Genomic DNA, 18831 nt, shown 5'->3' on the forward strand with positions numbered 1-18831 from the left:
AATAGAATCAAAAATGTATCTAATAAAAGATATTTTGTGCAAGATATATTGCAATATAATTGTATTTGTAGTTCTTCATTTTTTGTGATAATATATATGTAAAAAGCTCCAAATCATATGGAAATGTCTCCAAATTAAATAAACCTCATATCAATAATTTGATTGAAAATATTAGATAAAGTTATAGCAGATGCAAAAGTTTTCAAAGGTTAAAAAAGGTGGAAGTTAGGGGAAGCAACGAGGGCTGAATTCTATTTTTGATTACATCAGTTACTTTAATTTTTATCTTTACTGCCAAAAAGCTGTCTACTTTTCCAGCAACTTGGCCCTCCACAGTGACATCATGCAGTACCATTCTGCTCTCTCTCTCTCTCTCTCTCTCTCTCACACCCACATTCTTTACCTTTTTTTTTTTTTTAAGTGAGGTTCAATTCTTAGACCACAAGAAATTAGTACTATAATGCAAAATTAACCTATATATTTATCAAACTTCTCATGGATTTGATTAAGATTATATTCTTCTTTCAAACATTCCTATTGTAAGTTAAAGAGTGACTCGTCCTGAATTAAAGTTCTAAACAGTTTATTCAAAGACTTATTTTTTATGTTCCATATTGGTAACTTTTTTGTTAAAATTGATTAGTATGGTTGAACTTGTTTTTAGCAAGAAGATTATGGAATTAATTAATGTTACTTGTATTAATCATTTGGTGAATTATTCCTCCAGGTCGTTTTTATCAAACACTTCCACCATTATCATCAATAAAAACAATGAGATGCTTAAAATCCAGTAATTCTATTTAAAAATAAAATAAATTTTTAATTTTATCCTTATTTAAAATCATGATATAATTTCTAATAAAATGAATTAACACATTAAATAGAAGCAATATGGGAAAGATGTACTCTCTTCATTTAAAAATATAAGGTATTTTTATCAAATCTCACCTCCCAATAAAGTAGTTATTTATCTTTAAACTAACTTTATTTTTTTATATTTACCCTTCTTTAATAGGGTGTCTTACCTTAAAATAAATACAAAATTATTTATTTAATAAGAGCATCTTAAAAAAAAGATAATGATTACACTTTAAAAGATTAAAAATATCTTATATTTTTTAATATCTAACCTTTTAAAAAATAATTTATAATTTTAAATGAAGAAAGTAATAAATATCTCATATACTGTCTTATAAAAATGACAGGAGAAAATACAAGGCTACAAGCTAAGTGAAGAAAGTGGGAGGGAATACAAGTGTACAAGTACTTTCATCTTTTTTTTTTTTTTTTAACTCCACAAGTCACCATCTTTACTTCTAATTAAATAACACCAAAAATAAACATTCTCTCTATTATACTCATTTGCTAAAAAAAAAAAGGTATCAAATACACTAAAATGTGTGAGAACTACATCTTAGAAAAAAAAATATGTAAATTAATTCTAAAACATGACCTACCAAAAGGACCAAGGAAATTATAATATTAGTTAAACTATAAATTTACCTTGGAAGTATTCACCAAGGTGGAATCAATATTTTTAAATATTTGATGGCACAATATAACCCCAATATTTTTAAAAATAATACAGTGTTGCCCTGCATTAACAAAAGAAAGATGTTTGCCGCTTAATTGATCTTGGTAATTAATTACAGCAAATATCACAATCGATGGCTTCCAAAACTCAAGGGCAACACTTAATTGCACATCATATATATATATATATATTGATTATTCATAACTCTCGAGACTTATTGAGTTTTTTTTATTCAAGTTGTTATCACTTTTAACCACGATCGATGTTGGACTATCCGAAGGTTCAAGTGAATTATAACAATAATTATTTAAGAACAATGGGTTATGTTGTTAATTATCAAATCGTTCTTAAATATTTTTTATTCAGATCACAAATATTATATATGCATGAAAGGCTTCGAATTTGAGTCAATATGAAAGCGGAAAATATTTTTTGGGAGAACTACTCCTAATTGGACTTATATAATCCACTTAGATAGCCATATCAAAAAATCATCCGAAGAAAATTAATTGAAAAAAATATAATTATTGGCCCATATAATTTTAGTACATTTTGTTATCGGTTCCTATATTTTGTTGATGTTTCATGTTCCTTTAATTTTTTGCATCTACAACCTTCTTATGTTTAAATGTGCCCAAATAGATGATGATATGATACTAATAATAGTGTAAAATTGTTTGATGTGTAATTAACAACATTAATGAGGATGCTAATGTGTTTAAAATACAATAGGTTAGAAATTTGAATTAGCAGTAGGTAAAAAATACTTTTTCATGAAGATTGTTTTGGTGACAACGCTTGTAATGCCTTAATTTAAAATTGTCAGTGCCATATCATCATTCCTTTGCGTATATTTAATTTAAAAATAGATGGACTAACGTTGTAGAAGGCAAAAGTTATAGAAACCTGGAACATGAAAAAAAAAAAAATTAAAAGGACTAATAACATAACATGATAAAATTGTACAGACCATTAGTTATGTTTTCCCAAATTAAATTCAAGGTACAAAAAAGTTATTAAAATGCATGCATAAGCAAGATGAAGATTACTTAAGAATGTGGTAAGATAACAAGAAAACATTTATTCAAAAAATGAATACGATTATTTTCCCTTAAAAAATTAATATTTGTCCCTTAAAAGGACCAATAACATATCATCGTCCCTTTGTGCAGATCTCGAAACTTAATAATACAGATTAAAAAAGAATACTCTTTGGATTCAAATAGTCACACACACACACACACACACACACACACATATATATTTCTTGAAATGAAAGTTGTTAGGAGAGAGTTCAAGAGAAGACAAGCTGAACTCATACTTATCCGACTCAGACGTGTGCGTCAACGCATTTTCATCAAGTTAATATATTTGCATTGACGTGTTGCTAATACTTTGTTGTAGTGTCATATCATTGTTCATATGATGTAAAAGTCTTTCTTTACGTTTATTAATATATATCATATCGTATCTGAGTTTTCGTTTTCTTAAGCTAAATAGCTCACATGCAGCAAGCATTTTCAAACTGCACTTTATCTTTTATGTTTGTGACCCTAACCTCAACGAACAATACAAATTGTGATCACCTTCGCATTATCTTTTATTTTTGTGTGGAACTTGAACCCACCACTTGAAAATGAAGGAAAAACATAACTAGTTGAGAGCAACAAAAGTCAAAAGGACACCATCTTAACAGATAATCTCAAGATTTAAGTTTATAGGTTCTTTTACTTTATCAATATGCTCAATTTTATCCAACTTGCATGAAGCTTTTCATATTGACTCAAGTATTAAACAACATAATAAATATCTTTTTTACATCTTCAAACAATTTATAACTACAACCAATCAATTTTTTTTTATATTTTTGGAAATCAATTAATAATTTGGCCTCTAATTTTTTTTTTTTTTTTGCAGTTTGATCTCTTCCAATGATACAATTTTGTTTCAATCCCTCAAAAAAATTATTTTTCCTTTAACTTGATTCATTAAACATAAAACATCTCAATTTAATTGTCTATAAGTTACCTCCTAACTAATATAATCACTTCATTGGACTAAAATCGTGATTCCACCGGGAAATCATCTAAACTGTATATCAACTTGCCCAGTTATTTTCAGTTATTATTTTTCCCAACAGAGCTTGATTCTATTCAAAACAGGAGCCACAATTTTTTTCTCAATGTCCAAACTTTATCTGATCATATATATATATATATATATATAGTGTGTGTGTGTGTGTAGCCTCTGGACTTGTGAACTTTTCAAACTTAAACTAGAATCTTGCAAAATTATATTACAATATGAGACTTTAAATGTTAAAAAGTGCTTTCATGAAATTCGGATTAAAATAAAAATATTTAATTTTAGTTAGATATAATTAATTTTACTTATAATTGCATTATCAACCCAACTGGATAATAGATGATCGATGGGGGATATAAAATCTGTAACTGCTCGCAATTACTTTCATTTATGATTCATACTTCTACGTAGAGTATATAAAGTGGTTAAGAGAAATATTTTGGTAGATACATATTAAACCCTTCAATTTATCAATATGAGTGTGTGTATTTTGAAACATATATCGAAATTGAAAACTATATTACTGTGAAATTTATTTTTTGGCCAATCATAATATGATACTTATCAAATTAAATTATAATATTCATAGGTACACAGCTTATATTTAAAAATTCTAGACATGCAAGAAAAAACATGTCAAATTATGTAATTGGGTTAGATTTAATCTTTCTTGGGTCCATTTGGGGGTATCTGTTTTAAAAACATTCTCTACAATTACACAAAGTCGAATTCGAGATCAAGCGCTTAAATAGCCATAGCCATATCTACTATGACCAATATATGTTGGTATTATATACCAATTTTTAATCCTATGTTATTTTAAGATAAAGTAATGTGGCTTAACTTTTAATAAGAATGTGAACGATGAAAACATCGCCTACATAATTAAGGAGATCACAATGCTTTGTTTGCAGATCGATTAAGTATATGGCTTCAATGATCATAAAAAACACGTTAATTCCATTTTAATCATTTTCTCTGTTTTTTTTTTTCCTTGGGGGCTAAATCTATATTATATTAGGGAGTTTTCTGAAAACTCTGCCTACTGAAAAGAGGGTAATGGGGACAACAAGAGGAATCTAACTGCCGGCCACTTTGAGTTATTTTCCAACATTAATTTATTGACCAAAGTAACTTAATTGACAATCGTATGTTTTACATCCTGTTTATGCATTGATTTTCTAACCAAAGCAGCATGTGATTAATAGAACCGACAAGAGAGTGTAGCACATTTTATAGGGAATTATGCTTGTTTAATGGGAGAATAGCACTTAAGACCCCAGATCAAATAAATTAGCACCTAAGATCTAGTACATTCTGAATTTATTTTTTTATGCCTAGAGGCCTTACATGCAAATATGTTTTCTTGTGAAAAGACTCATTTGTCTCTCTTCAAAAAATAACATCGTGCACAAGACATTGTATTGATAATGTATGAGCCTTGTCATGTTATATACGGATATTTTATTATTTATACATCTGAAAAACTTGTACATTATTATTCAACTAAATCATATAGATTATGTATAATGAACGGACATTATGTTATTAAGGTATAGACCTAATTGTCATGTTATATATGAACATTTTGTCATTCATACAATTAGGAAACTTGTACATTATTATTTAACTAAATTACACATACTATATATATTATGTTATTAGTATATGGACTTTGTCATATTATATACAAACATACATCTACCTGAAAAACTTGTACATTTCAAATGAACGGCAAATGAGTCTTTTCACCATCAAATATATTTGCATGTAAGGCTTATTTGCTTGCAGAATCAATTCAGAGTCTTAGGTGAAAATTTCTTTGATTTGGGGGCCTTAGGTGCCATTCTTTTTTGTTTAATTGATGGGTTCTAGGATTCAAGTTTTAATTAAAGTTAGTGTGAGTGGTAAAGGCTATCACAAGTGGTTGGAGTTGGAATATCAATATTTGTAATAATTTAGTTAGAAGAAGTTTATACTTTGCTCTCAATATCTTGAATGAAATATATTCTTTGTTGTTAGTAGAGTCTATTCTTTATGTTTAGAAAAAAAAAATCTGCGCAAAAAATTTGTGAGTTTTACTAGCCTTAAATATGATCTTTACTCAACTTATTAACTCAAATTTTTTAAAAAATAATTAGTAGAGTTTGATAACTTGTATATATGGTTGTCATATATTAAATTTTGCTTTCAAATTTCTTTGTATTTAGTTTTTTTTTTGTGTTCCCTAGAAATCATATATGAACTACCAACCAAAGTTAGCGTAAGTAGTAGAAGCTCTAATCACTTAAGCAAGTAATTGGTCGAGCTAGTCCTTATATATGTTCCAATTTAGTTGAAAAAAGTCTACCTGATTTTCAATACCACTGGAGAGATATTCATTGCTCTTTGTAGAGCCTATGACTCCTTATATTAAAAAGAAAGAAAGAGATCATCTATGTCCTGTCATACACACTCATACAAAGTTATAGGGTTAAGAAAATAATGCTTAAGAATTAATTATATATGTTGGTTCACATGTTATCTTCCTACACACTCATACAGTCGTACAAATTAGGAAGAATAACAAAGAGATCTCAAATGATCAATTAATTTAAGTTAGGTCCCAAGTGCGAAACTTTAAAAATATGCAAGTTCATCTCTCAATTTTGCAACTGCGTTGTGATGAATTTACAACTTGCTTTTTAAATTTTCATATGGTTGAATAATAAAAAAATTATTTTTCTGTTAAAATTTGGAATATAAATTGCAAACTCATCATAATGGAATTGCAAAATTGAGAGATTAAGTTATAAATTTTTAAAATTTGACACTTGAAATCTAATTTGAATTAATTATTCCTTTTGAGACCTCTTTATCATTCTCTGCATAAATTATTGCAAATATGAGATTTTTAGTTGCAAATAACTAAGTGTGACCTATCAAACTTAAATATATAGTTAATTTGCAACTGTGCGTAATTTTCATATTTACAATTGTATGATTTGAACTTCATAAGTAACTTATCTTTGAATAAAATTTTTTGAAACAAAAAATGTCATTACAATCCATCTTCTGTAAGTGTCACTAGCTATCTTCTCTTGTCCAACTATTGTTATTTCCAATCAGTTTATCACAAGAGAGCTCTTAAGTTTTTTATAATAGATATCACAATTTCTTAAACTGCTATGTCATATATAAGCTATAAAATCTTATATAAAATGTATGTTCTTCTGAGTTTGCAACTTTCCATATATATAATTAAAATCTTTGCATGCAGGACCTTCAAAGTAAGATATTAAGCTACAAAACAAAATGATTTGCTGGAATAAAAAAACCAGATTGCAAAAAGCAAACTAGTTAGGGTTTGCTGTAATATACTTGTTGCTTGAGGAAGAAAAAGTAAGAGCTAGCTAGCTGCTTGCAGCATGGAATGCTTGTGATAGAAGAAAGAGCTTGCTCTCTAATTCTAATAATAAACAAGATTCCTATATAATTAATTCTTGCACATGCAACATTAAACACTACTCTTTCTATTTTGCTTTATTTGTTGAGCTATCATAGGACTCTTGTTCTTGTCAAATTAGTTCTTCGGTTTTTTTTTTTTTTGTGTTTAATTTGGCTCCTCAGAACAAGAAAAAACAAAGTACCATGAAAGAATATTGATATATGATATCTATGTTTAATTCTTTGTCCTCACATGATCTCTGACTGAATTCAATCTGGTAAGAGTCATTTTCAGTCAAAAAATTTAATTCATGGTTTTTTTTCTTTCTTCATGAATTATGAGAGGGATCTATCAGGATTCCCTCTCTATTATCAGAAAAGAGATCAAGATCAGTGTCCCCTTGAGATATAACTGACAAACCCTAGACAGAAAAACAAGGGGTAGCTTCTGGCTTACACAAACCTATCTTCAAGTCGCATTATCATACCATATGTGTGCGTGTGTGTGTGTGCGGTGAATCGTAATGAATTGAATATTTTGCATATATAGTATAGGCGACTTTTTGTTGGTGCATAGCGGCCATTATTATAATATTATATCAAAATATTGACACGTTCATTCCTGAATTTTTATCTTCTGATAAAAACTTGTCAATATTGTCTTAATTATCCAATCATTCTGTCACGTGTCTAACGGTATATTATTTGCAGTAGTAGTTATTGTCCTTAATTTGAATATACGGATAAACTAGAGCTACAATTCGTGCAATCTGAATCTGCAGAGTAATTATTAACATTACTGGACCAGCATCACCTCTAATTTACAGTTTTAACTTAATATACTCTATCTCAACACCTAGAATACCGATGGATCCTTTTTTTTTTTTTTGTAAAAGCGGGTAATTATATGGATATGTATATGTATATATGCATGATCTCCTAAGAAGTTACGTTTTATTAAGATATAGAGATAAATCATAGCAGCTAATAACCCTTGACCTAGTGATCTTATACTTACCCCTATACATAGGAGGTTGTGAATTTGATCCTACTAGCTTTCAAGTTAGTTTCCGGCTTAGCCCTTGTATTAAGGGAAAAAAATGAGAGAGACATCTAATTGTTGAATTTTGAGAGCAAAATACAGTAGATATATATATTTTGCCATACTAAGAAAATGACTTGTATATATGTGCAGAAACATTTCATGGTGCATCTTACAGTATGTGATTAGTGAATTTAAGCAGATGATCAGCTGATTAAAAAAAATATAATTACATGGTTTCACAAGATTCACGAGGCTACCCAATTACTCATTCTATTACAGCAAGGCACAAGCTGCTAGCTGACGATGAAGGGGGGAAAAAGTTGATAAACAAGTTTTAACTTAAAGGATATGTGGACAAAAGGTAACATGAGGTGTGTTTCATACTCCCATTTGGCAATCAATCTTTCATTAGTCATAAAAAAAGGAAGAAATAATTAAACAAACTTTATTTTGAATTTTCGCAAGTCAATCACTGATTGAAAACAATATGACACACAAGGGCCACATTGGTCGTCCTTTCAGCACAAATAATTACCATATGGGCATATAAAGAAAAATCAAACCACAAGTTATATTCTCTTTAAAGCAACAAAACAAAACCAAAACTACCCCACAAATAAAGGAACACACAGACACACACACACCCCCCCCCAGAAAATGACCCTTATAGTCATAGAGGACCCAACCCTAATGCGCCCATGAATTATCTTGCAGCTTTTCTTCTATGCCCTCATTTGGAAGGAAGCTTGCACACCTAATTAGTACTCCAAATCGAAGGAAAAAGATTCCCACACTTTTTTTTTCTTTGTTTAAGTTTCTCTTTTCGTTTTCCTGACCTGGAAAATTTTCCCATCAAATGACAGATTGAATAAATTTTACAACTTTTGGCGGCATCCTGATTCCTTGTATTTGTTAGCGCATTATCTCATCCTGAGCACGTAAGCCACGATGTAGCGGAGAAGTCAAACCTTTCACGAATTAAAGACATTAAGATACTCTAATTGTAACTAACAAAGTTAGGTCTAGTGGAAGAAATTAATCCTTCACAGCGTGACCATTCAAATTTAAATCTTTACTAGGAAGAATGCCCATATTTAATATCTCATTGTGCCTTGAACATGATTACTTCTAATAAAAAACACCTCTACACAATAGGCAAAATAGGGAAAATCACAAATAACGACTTGCAAAAATCAGTAATAACTAATGAGGATCATAAAATCTTGAAATTAATTAATTTAAGTACCAAGACCCTTTTCTGCAATTTACAAATTATTGTTATCACTAAAATACCCTAAAAGTAAGAGTGACTAAATGTGCATTTTAGACCGGGTGTTTTAGTCAAAACATTATTTTTCTAAACTGCAAAAAAGACCATGGTTTTGGAATTTAATTAATTTCAACATTTTGAGGTCTTGAATGGTTATTACTAGTTTTCGCATATCTTTAATTGTGATTTTCCCCAAAAAAAAGGTCACAAATTGTTCAAAACCTTACCAGAATAAATACATATATCTCTCCCCCCTCCGTACGTGCATGTGTTTGTATGTGTGTATCTGCATCTGAAATTGACCCTTGAACCATTTCATCATGTGTGGTCTATTAGTCGCTGATGATTTTTATTATGCTTGCCTGGGCTGCTGGGCCTGGATCTACACCAACTTTCTTATTTGGTATCTGGTTTGGATATATTAATTTAATATGAACTTAACTTAATTAGTTAACTATACATAAACTAAATAGAGATTTGTTTGAGTCCATTTTTATGTACTTTAGTCTTTGTAATGTACAACACAATTACGTTAAATTAGTTTGGATGAACTGAAAGGGATGCGCACCTCTATAATATCCTAAAATTTCGATAAATATATGTTAAGTTTGGTATTCTTATAAATATTATATCTGTTTGTTTAATGTAATTTAGATGTCAGTGTTTTCAGAATCTGTTTGGTTGAAGGGGAATGGAGAGATATGAGATTCTGATAAAAAGTTGAGTTAAAATAAAATATTTTAATTAATTTTTCTTACTCTTTTTAATTTATATCTTCTGTTTATTAAAATATTTTGCTCAGAAGTGATCGATGCATGCATCAAATATTTTAAAGGGATTGACCGTAGTGAAAGTGGTCCAATGAACAAAGCATGAATGGCTGGACCAGATATACAGTACACATTATGTTGCAGTTTCATAATTTCACAATTATGGACCACAAGATTTTTTTTTATTATTTTACCCTTAATTTATATTGTTCCTTTATGGAGAAAAGGTGCATCTGGTCAATATAATGAATTGACGTTTCATGGAGCCGGGATATTATTATGTCGATAGTTCATTACTTCGCTGCTGTTTTGGGCTGAACAATATTCATGTACCATACAAAAGAGTTTGGTGACCAGAATTAATAGTGAATCAGGCTACCTTCCAAAGCAGTAAAAGATGATCTTTTGGTCAACTAGAATCACTCTTTATCAAGGTACTCAAGATCGGATGATAAGAATTGGACGGATCAATATTGAACCTGCAAAGCCATTAGTTCAAAAGTTAATGAGTAAAATTATAGTTAAGTGGTCATCAGAAAAAGGCCATGAACAAAGCATTCATTAAATCGGTTAAAACATTAGTTTAATAATTCACCAATTTAATTAAATGAATTGATTTGGTTTTCAATACTTTGCTTTTCATGCTACCTACCTTGTGTCATTACTGAATTATATTTTACATAAATTAAATAAATTTAATCAATTGAATGAACAAGAATCTAATAAAATATATTGTCTTTCCAACTAGTATAGTGTCTTAATTAACTACGAAATCGATCCCATGAAGATGCATAGATAGTGGTTACTAATTATCTAATTTAGTCTATGCTTCACCTACATTTATGTACACAAACTAGCAGTGTCCTAAGATATGTCACTAAACTTAGATGCATTAGTATATCATGTATCATCATAATAATAAAACATGTTAAAAATAATTTATAATAAAACCGAAAAGAATATATATGTAAAAATTATTTTACGAGTTTCCAAATTTTATGCAGTCCAAGGAGATACATAATTTTTGTCTTGGCAAAAATTGTTGGAGAAAATATTGTTTGCTCAATCCTACTGGCCAAGTAATATTCACTTTCATCTAATGAAGCGCAAGTTGTATTTAATGTAAATCCTCCAGAGTCTATGAATCATTCCTGTGGTGGCTTAATGATCAAGGATTCCTCTTATAGATTATGTTATTTAAAGGCTTCATGAAAAAGCTAAATGTTACCACAATTAATAGTACAAAAGTTGAGTTGAGTGGAATCTATGAAGGAGGCATTTGGAATTGCAACTGATCATGATCAACTGAAAGGCATCATTATTATGATTATTAATTAAGAAGAGATTACTCCAGTCATTAGATGACAAACTTAATCTAGATGTAGTGACGATTTGCTTAATAAAAGTATTATTTATTACTCTCAAGTTATTATTTTTCTTCATGATTCAACACTTACAAAATCAAGAAACGGAAGTAGTCATTTCCTATACTAGTAAAAGTTTTATTTTAGTTAGTAAAAGTAGTTATTTTTAACTCTGCAATTGTTATTTATCTTTGGGGCATTATGATCATTTCCTAAAAACACTTAAGGGTAAAACAGCAAGCAAATTGACCTTTAAACTTTTGTTTTAGGGTTTAGGGTTTAGGGTTTACTTTTTATGCAATGATGTTTTGTTTTTTTTTTTTTTAACTTTTGAAAATAATACAATTTAGCCAATGTCGAAATATCGTTAATAAAAGTTAACTTTAACTATTAGTTAACTAAAAAATGACAAAAAAAAGATCTCAAAAATTAAAGAAAATGACCAAGAAAATTTTCTTGGTTATTTTCTATATTTTCTATGTCATTCTTTGCAATTTTTAGGTCTTTTTTTCTAATTTTTTGCAATTTTTGAGGTAATTTTTTTGTCATTTTTTAATTAATTAATAGTTAAAGTTAACTTTTGTTAATGATAGAGGTCAGATTATATCATTTTCAAAAGTTAAAGAAAAATATTGAACAAAAAATGAATTTAGTGTTCCAAACACTCTTGAACTTATAGTTTAGAAATCAATTTTTTCTTTTATATAATATTTAAGTCAGATAAATTCATGTAGACTTTAACATAACAGTAGACTCTAAATTATGGGTTTGGAAATGCTTAGGACACTAGACTCATTTTTTTATGTAGTGTTTCTCTTCAACTTTTAAAAACAATACAATTTAATGTTGGTTTGCTATTGACAAAAATTAATTTTAACATTGTTAGTTGAATAGAAAATGATAAAAAAGGATTAATAGAATTTTCTTGGTCATTTTATGTAATTTTGGGTCCTTTAGTAACTTTTTTGTTCTTTTTTACAATTTTTAAATTTTTTTTGTCATTTTCTGATTAACTAATGGTTAAAATTAACTTTTGTTAATAATAAAAGTTAAATTATACTGTTTTTAAAAGTTGAAGGAGAATATTGTATAAAAAAAATAAATTTTAAATTTTAGATGCCTTAAAACCTATAATTTAAGAGTCAATTTACTCTTTTTTGCTCTTAAAATAATTGTCCCATTTTATATTATTGTCGTGTCATTTATTTTTTTGGAAGAGACTTATCTTCCATTCTTCCTTTTTCAATAAAACATTATACAAAATAAAACTCCACCCGATAGAAACCAAATTATATACTCAATGATTTTGGGGGAAAAAAAGGTCTGGAAATAGTTATGAATCTGTAGCGTGGCATCTGGGTGACTAACTTCGTTCGTTACAAAATCGAAATTGATCCATCTTAAATATTCCAGGCAGGATCTTGTTCGTATTGATACCAAACTGAAAAATGCTCAATTTTTTTAGCCTGAAAATTGCCAAAGGTAATCCAGGACATTCGACATATTCTAGAGATTGTCAGAGAAGCAGCATAACATTTAAGTCTATCATTTAACTTATTTCTTCTTGGACGCTGGGCAGTAACCCTTCCATTGACTCTGACCTTTGTCCTAAATTGTAGCAAAAAGCTCATTCTCTAAATAAACTCACATGAAAATTAAAAGGGAAAAATCAGTGTCTGGTCCTTACAGTTGCAGCCAATGATGGTCAAGGTCTTTTTTTTTTTTTTTTTATTTGCCCCTCAAATTTGACACCGTTTTGGCCAATAAATATATTATTAATCTATATCTAGTTATTAATGTTGCTGACAAGTACAAACGGAGCTAATTACAAATACGCTGAGCAGGGGTAAATAACTCTAATTAGAAATACTCTCCTTTTTTCGGACACTTTTGGGGTAATGCTGTGTCTCACAGTATCATATACGATCATAAAAGTAAGGTTTCACTAATTATACTTATACAATATTACCATTCCCTCTTTACTATAGTTTGAAAAAATTAATATTTTTTTAAATTTTAACTCACTTAAAATTTAATTCTTCAATTATAATTCGATGTAACTGAGTCTTTGAACTTTTAACCTATACATAACTCAATCTCCAAAACTATCCATCATTTATAATTTTATCCTTCTCATCCATGACTCATCATTGAGTCAATAGTGAGCCATCCTACATGGAAAAAATTGTCAATAACTCTGTTAAAAGAACAAATGATGAAGAAGAACAGATGAGGAGTGAGGTTGAGAAAAGGTACGAGGACCAACACTGTGGCGACTACCGATGAGGATTTGGTCAAATCCTTTTCTTCTTTTTCTTCATTGTCTCCATCTTCTTTTGTTTCTGCTGAGAAAGCATGCAGTGACATTTAAGGTTAGAGCTTGTTTGAAGCAAAGAGTGGAACGAAATGCAGAGAAGGAGAAGGCATTGGTGGGTGGGAAGCAGAAGAGGAGGAGGAGGAGGAGGAGGAGGAGAGGAAGGAAGGAAGGAGAAGGCATGATGAGATAGAGAAAAGAAGAGAAACTGGAGATTGGAGAAGATGACAGACGGAGCTATACAATTTGCAATAAAAAAAATACGTAAAAAAATCCACGTGGAATTGAGTTGGGACCATATAAGTAATTTTTTTTAAGCTATTGATAATTTTTGCCATGTAGAATGACTCTATGTTGACCTAACGATGAGTCATGAATGATGAGGTTGAAATTATAAATGATGAAAATTTTTTAAATTAAGTTATATGTGAATTAAAGGTTCAAAAATTAAGTTACACTAAATCATAATTGAAGAACTGAATTTTAAGTGAATAAAAACTTTAAAGATCAAAAGATTAGTTTTTCCTTATATTTTCTTTCTCTATTTAATGTTTTCTAAATAAAATTATATTAATAAATTTTATTGATATACGTAATTTTATTAAAAAGCATATTTGTATTATGAAAATATACTCCCGTGCTTAGCATAATGTGAAATTTGAAATTTTTTTTAATCCTTAATACTATTATAAGATAAAGTTGGAGCATTAATAATTTTTTTTTTCAATTTTACCCTTATTTATTTATTATTGTTTGAATTTAGATAACAATTTATGACTATTAATTGAAAAGAGGGGCAAAATCAAAAATTTATATTTTTTCACAATTCTAAAGTTATTGTTACTAACATTTCTTAACAAGTGTAAAGTTGGTTAATTTTTCCTTATATTAAAAACCAAAGGAAATAATATTGTAAAATATATATAATGAGTTTTATTAGTAGCATAATTTTACCAAAAGTATCTTACAAACTCGGATGAAGGCAATATACTACATCATCAACTGTATAATTATATGATCATATGATTCATATAACTTTATGTTTTGAGACATGACTTGTTATTGTTTCATTGTAACATATGTAACTAATTGTCTATAACAACATCTATGCTTGGCAATGATATTTTGATTTTACAAATCATTGCATAGCATAAATTGAAATTCCTCATTCACATAAATTGATATCAAATTACACAAATCCTATGCAAGAAATTGTAGAAGAAATTTATACAAATTTATTAGCAAATATTACAAACAATAGATACCTCAACAAATAGAATTATACTTGCACCTACAATAGAAACAATGAATTAATCAATAATTACATTTGTTTAATAATACCAGGAGATGGTATTGAACACTTTAGCTCAGACTCAATTTGCAAATCTACACAAGATATGAATTCATTTGATCATCTTTACACAAAAGAATTTTTAAATACAATAAATAGATTTGGACTACCTCCACACAAGTTCATGTGAAAAAGTTGGTGCACCATTTTTTTTTTAAAATACAATTGGTGTAGCAATTATATTGTTGAGAAATATAGATCAAACAGTAAGACATTGTAACAGAACTTGCCTTCAAATAACAAAACTAGAAAAATTGGTGATTGAAAACTATAACATTGAATAGTTCAAATCTTTATTAGAAGATTTTTAATCTATAGAATAGACATAAATCCATTCTAGGTATTAATAAAACCAAGGTCAATCATTAAGTCATGTTAAATTATATTTGTTAAAACAAGTTACAAACATTGCTATATGATGATAAAAACCCCAAAGAAATACAATTATTAATGTGCTATATCCAAAAATATTTCGTAATCTGCAAGAGAGATGAGATAGTGTTTCTTTTCAAAGGACAGAAAATGACAATTATACCGTACTTCAATTTGGTTTTTCACTTTTACGATTATTGCAGGCATTGATGTAATTTTCATTGTAATAGGTTATTGCATTATAATTTCATTTCATTGATATCATGAAGCAATTTTTTTAATTTTTTTTGTATAATTAACTATCGAAATTTAAGAATAATACTTGGTATGTATTAAACATATAAAGGAAATGCTCCGGAACAATGCATGAAGGAGTGGATGTTAGTTCTTAATTAAAAAAAAAAAAAAAAAGGATATAAAAACTACTTGTATTCACTACACTATCCATAAGTCATTCTCTACACTAACACTACTATCTCTTCTTCAACTCTCACAATGTCGAGGTGACAATGAACAAGAAGTTGAAAATTTAACATCCTTGGAAGGTTGACTAAGCCAACCTTTGTTGTCTCCCAAAGTTTCTCTTTTGGTAAGACAACATCTCAGGCGTTGCACAGACACCTTTCCACAAATTAACTGAAGGATCAGGACCAGAATAAATACTTCTACAATCTCCACTCAGATTCATATAGCCACTACCAGCTCTTTGTTTGGCTCTTGTTGACTCTGTCAGATTCATATAGCTAGGTCTATGAACCGTCCTTTCTTCTCTTGTTTCCTGCACAAGAGTATTGCTGCTAAATGGTACAGATTGTGATATCATGGATGAGTATGAAGTTGATGATCCAGGGCTATCATCTAACGTGCAGCATTCAGAACTCGAGGTTGAAGAAGATGATGTCAGAGTCGATTGACATGTCGTGAGAGACCAATTGGAAATAGTTGTGGTCACACCATTCCTCATTGCTCTGATTAAACCTTGTCGTTCTTGAACAAGGTCATTGCTTTTGCTGGACAATGGAGTCATGTCAGGCTGGCCATAATAGGTTGTACCTTCCATCAACCTGCTTTCCCATGGCTTTGCTGTCATCCATTGCTCTAACAAGCACTTGTTCACTGGCTTTGTGGCTCTTGATTTTGGACTGCCACTCACTCGTGACTGTTGAAACAAAAATTAAAAAAAAAAATCATTTTATATGTTATCTTTTTACTGGAGGACCATGTTGTGCTGATATTTCAAAAAAGTTACCTGAGCAGAGAGAGAATAAGCCATTGCTCTCTCCCTCTTGATGACTGCCTCTTGCTTTATCTGTATCTTTGCTTTAACTTCATCCACAGTTCCTGGAATGTCACACCATCCTTCCTGGAAATTTCAGGTACAAAATCTTTGTACATGTTAACAACACCTCATTCACATAAGTGGATGCCACAAAATCTAGAAGCAAACAGTAAAGAGCTTGAATAATACGAGACCTCAGCCTCCTTAACAGGATCAGCAGCTTGTCTGCGATAATCATCTAATAATTTCTGAACGGCCTTCCCTTCTGGAGACATCCTCACATTCATAGCCCTCACACGTGCCTGAACTTTAACAAGAGCATGCATGCACCTTAGTGTTATGGCTGCTTGCTTTCTCACTTGTCTCCCTCTGAATATTGCTTGCAGCCTCACCACTGCCTTTAACGCCCTCAAAGCTCGTCTAGCCTTCAACAAGGATAAGGAAAACATTAGTGAATCATCTATTTGATGTTATTCTTCAAATCCTGGAACTAATATGGTGATAATTAGTTTCCAATGAATAACTAATTTGTGGCTCATGGCAGTGGGGGGAAAAAACAATGCTCATACATGAGATACAAACACTCCAACTCCAACGAAAGAGTAACACATCTTGTTGTTATAACCCCCACACAAGCAAGAGCATTTTCAAAGGCTGCAAATATGATTAGGTCTAGCAAGTAGCAACATTCGACATGAATGAACTTATTTCAAGCTAATTAATAAAACAATACACACACTAATTAATATCTCTACAAAAGCCACAGAAAAAGTGAACTTTTACCGGTAAAAACTGTGTTAAGATTAGGATGTCTTAAGCATGATTATAATGAAACTTAAGCTATATCTGCTACTAAAATGTTCATGGATGAGATACTCATAAACACTTCAAACATTTAAAATTTGTGGGAAACGATTTGAAAAGCAGGACAACAAGCATAGTTAGTTTGGCTGAAGCATAGTAAAATTAGCCGAGCAGTGAAAATCCCACTTACTAAGAAACCTCGAAACACAGATTGAATGCGAATAGCAGACCATTCATTCTTGATTAGCATTAAATCTTTAGGAGCAGCTCGGACTGCCACAGTAGCCATGGCAGAAGCAAGTGAGTCATCCACCACGAACGTAGATGAATCAGATCCTCGGATGCAGCATCGCGTCCCTTCTTCAAGTTTTTCGCGGAGGACCCAAATCCAAAACCTTCTGAAGAGCTTCTCCATAGCTTCCATTTCTTCTTACTCTTATCGCCAACCTTCTCCTTAAAATCCAAAACCAGAACAATTTTTAAACACACTCTTGACAACCAAACAGGACAAGAAGAACATAGTCAGGTTACTTACAGGATCATTTGAGGAGGGCTTTTTATGAGAAATGAGGGATTTTAACCATCGTCCTGAAGCACCCATTTGATAAAGATTACCCTTTTGCAGGAAAAAAAGATCCGAGATCAAGCAGATTCTGAAAACGTGAATGGAGACAGAAATAGAGGGTACAAGTTCTGGGGTTTTCTGAGTGAGGAGCTTCCTCTGCTCTGCTTTATTAAGTAAGGTGACTAGGTGAGACAAATCGAGAGCGTCTTGAAAATTGTTTTGAAATTTGAAATTAAATTTAAATGTTCTTTTGTAGAAAAAGCGGATCGATGAACATGTAACGGATATCTGCGAAGACTTTTCCCAGTCTATTTTCCCACGCTCCCTCCGATTTGACAATGGTTCATATGTCGTTGTCACAATCTCTTGCAGAGTCATTGAGGCACTGTAGCTCCAACCGCAAATAGGTTTAATTTATTGTGGGCTAACATAGTTTTAGTAAGCCCGCGTTGACGACCAAACTCCCAAGACGCTGCCCAGAAACTTGAGCAGGTTTAATATATTGTGGGCTAACATAGTTTTAGTAAGCCCGCTTTGACGACCAAACTACTCAAGACGTTGCCCAGAAACTTGGGCCCAAAATTGAAGTCATGGATATCAACATATCCAAACATATGGCCCAAAATGTACCCACATTGGGTAAACAGGAATT

General features: G+C 30.4%; 1 pseudogene; it reads right to left on the minus strand.

The window, feature by feature from the left end:
• Window positions 1-15943: 15943 nt before the first annotated feature.
• On the minus strand, window positions 15944-18496 carry LOC129288763 (protein IQ-DOMAIN 6-like; annotated as a pseudogene).
• Between the last annotated feature and the right edge of the window lie 335 nt (window positions 18497-18831).

The sequence above is a fragment of the Prosopis cineraria genome, unplaced genomic scaffold (genome assembly GCF_029017545.1).
Source record: "Prosopis cineraria cultivar Desert tree isolate PC_DT_omini unplaced genomic scaffold, ASM2901754v1 PC12, whole genome shotgun sequence".
Taxonomy (NCBI): domain Eukaryota; kingdom Viridiplantae; phylum Streptophyta; class Magnoliopsida; order Fabales; family Fabaceae; genus Prosopis; species Prosopis cineraria.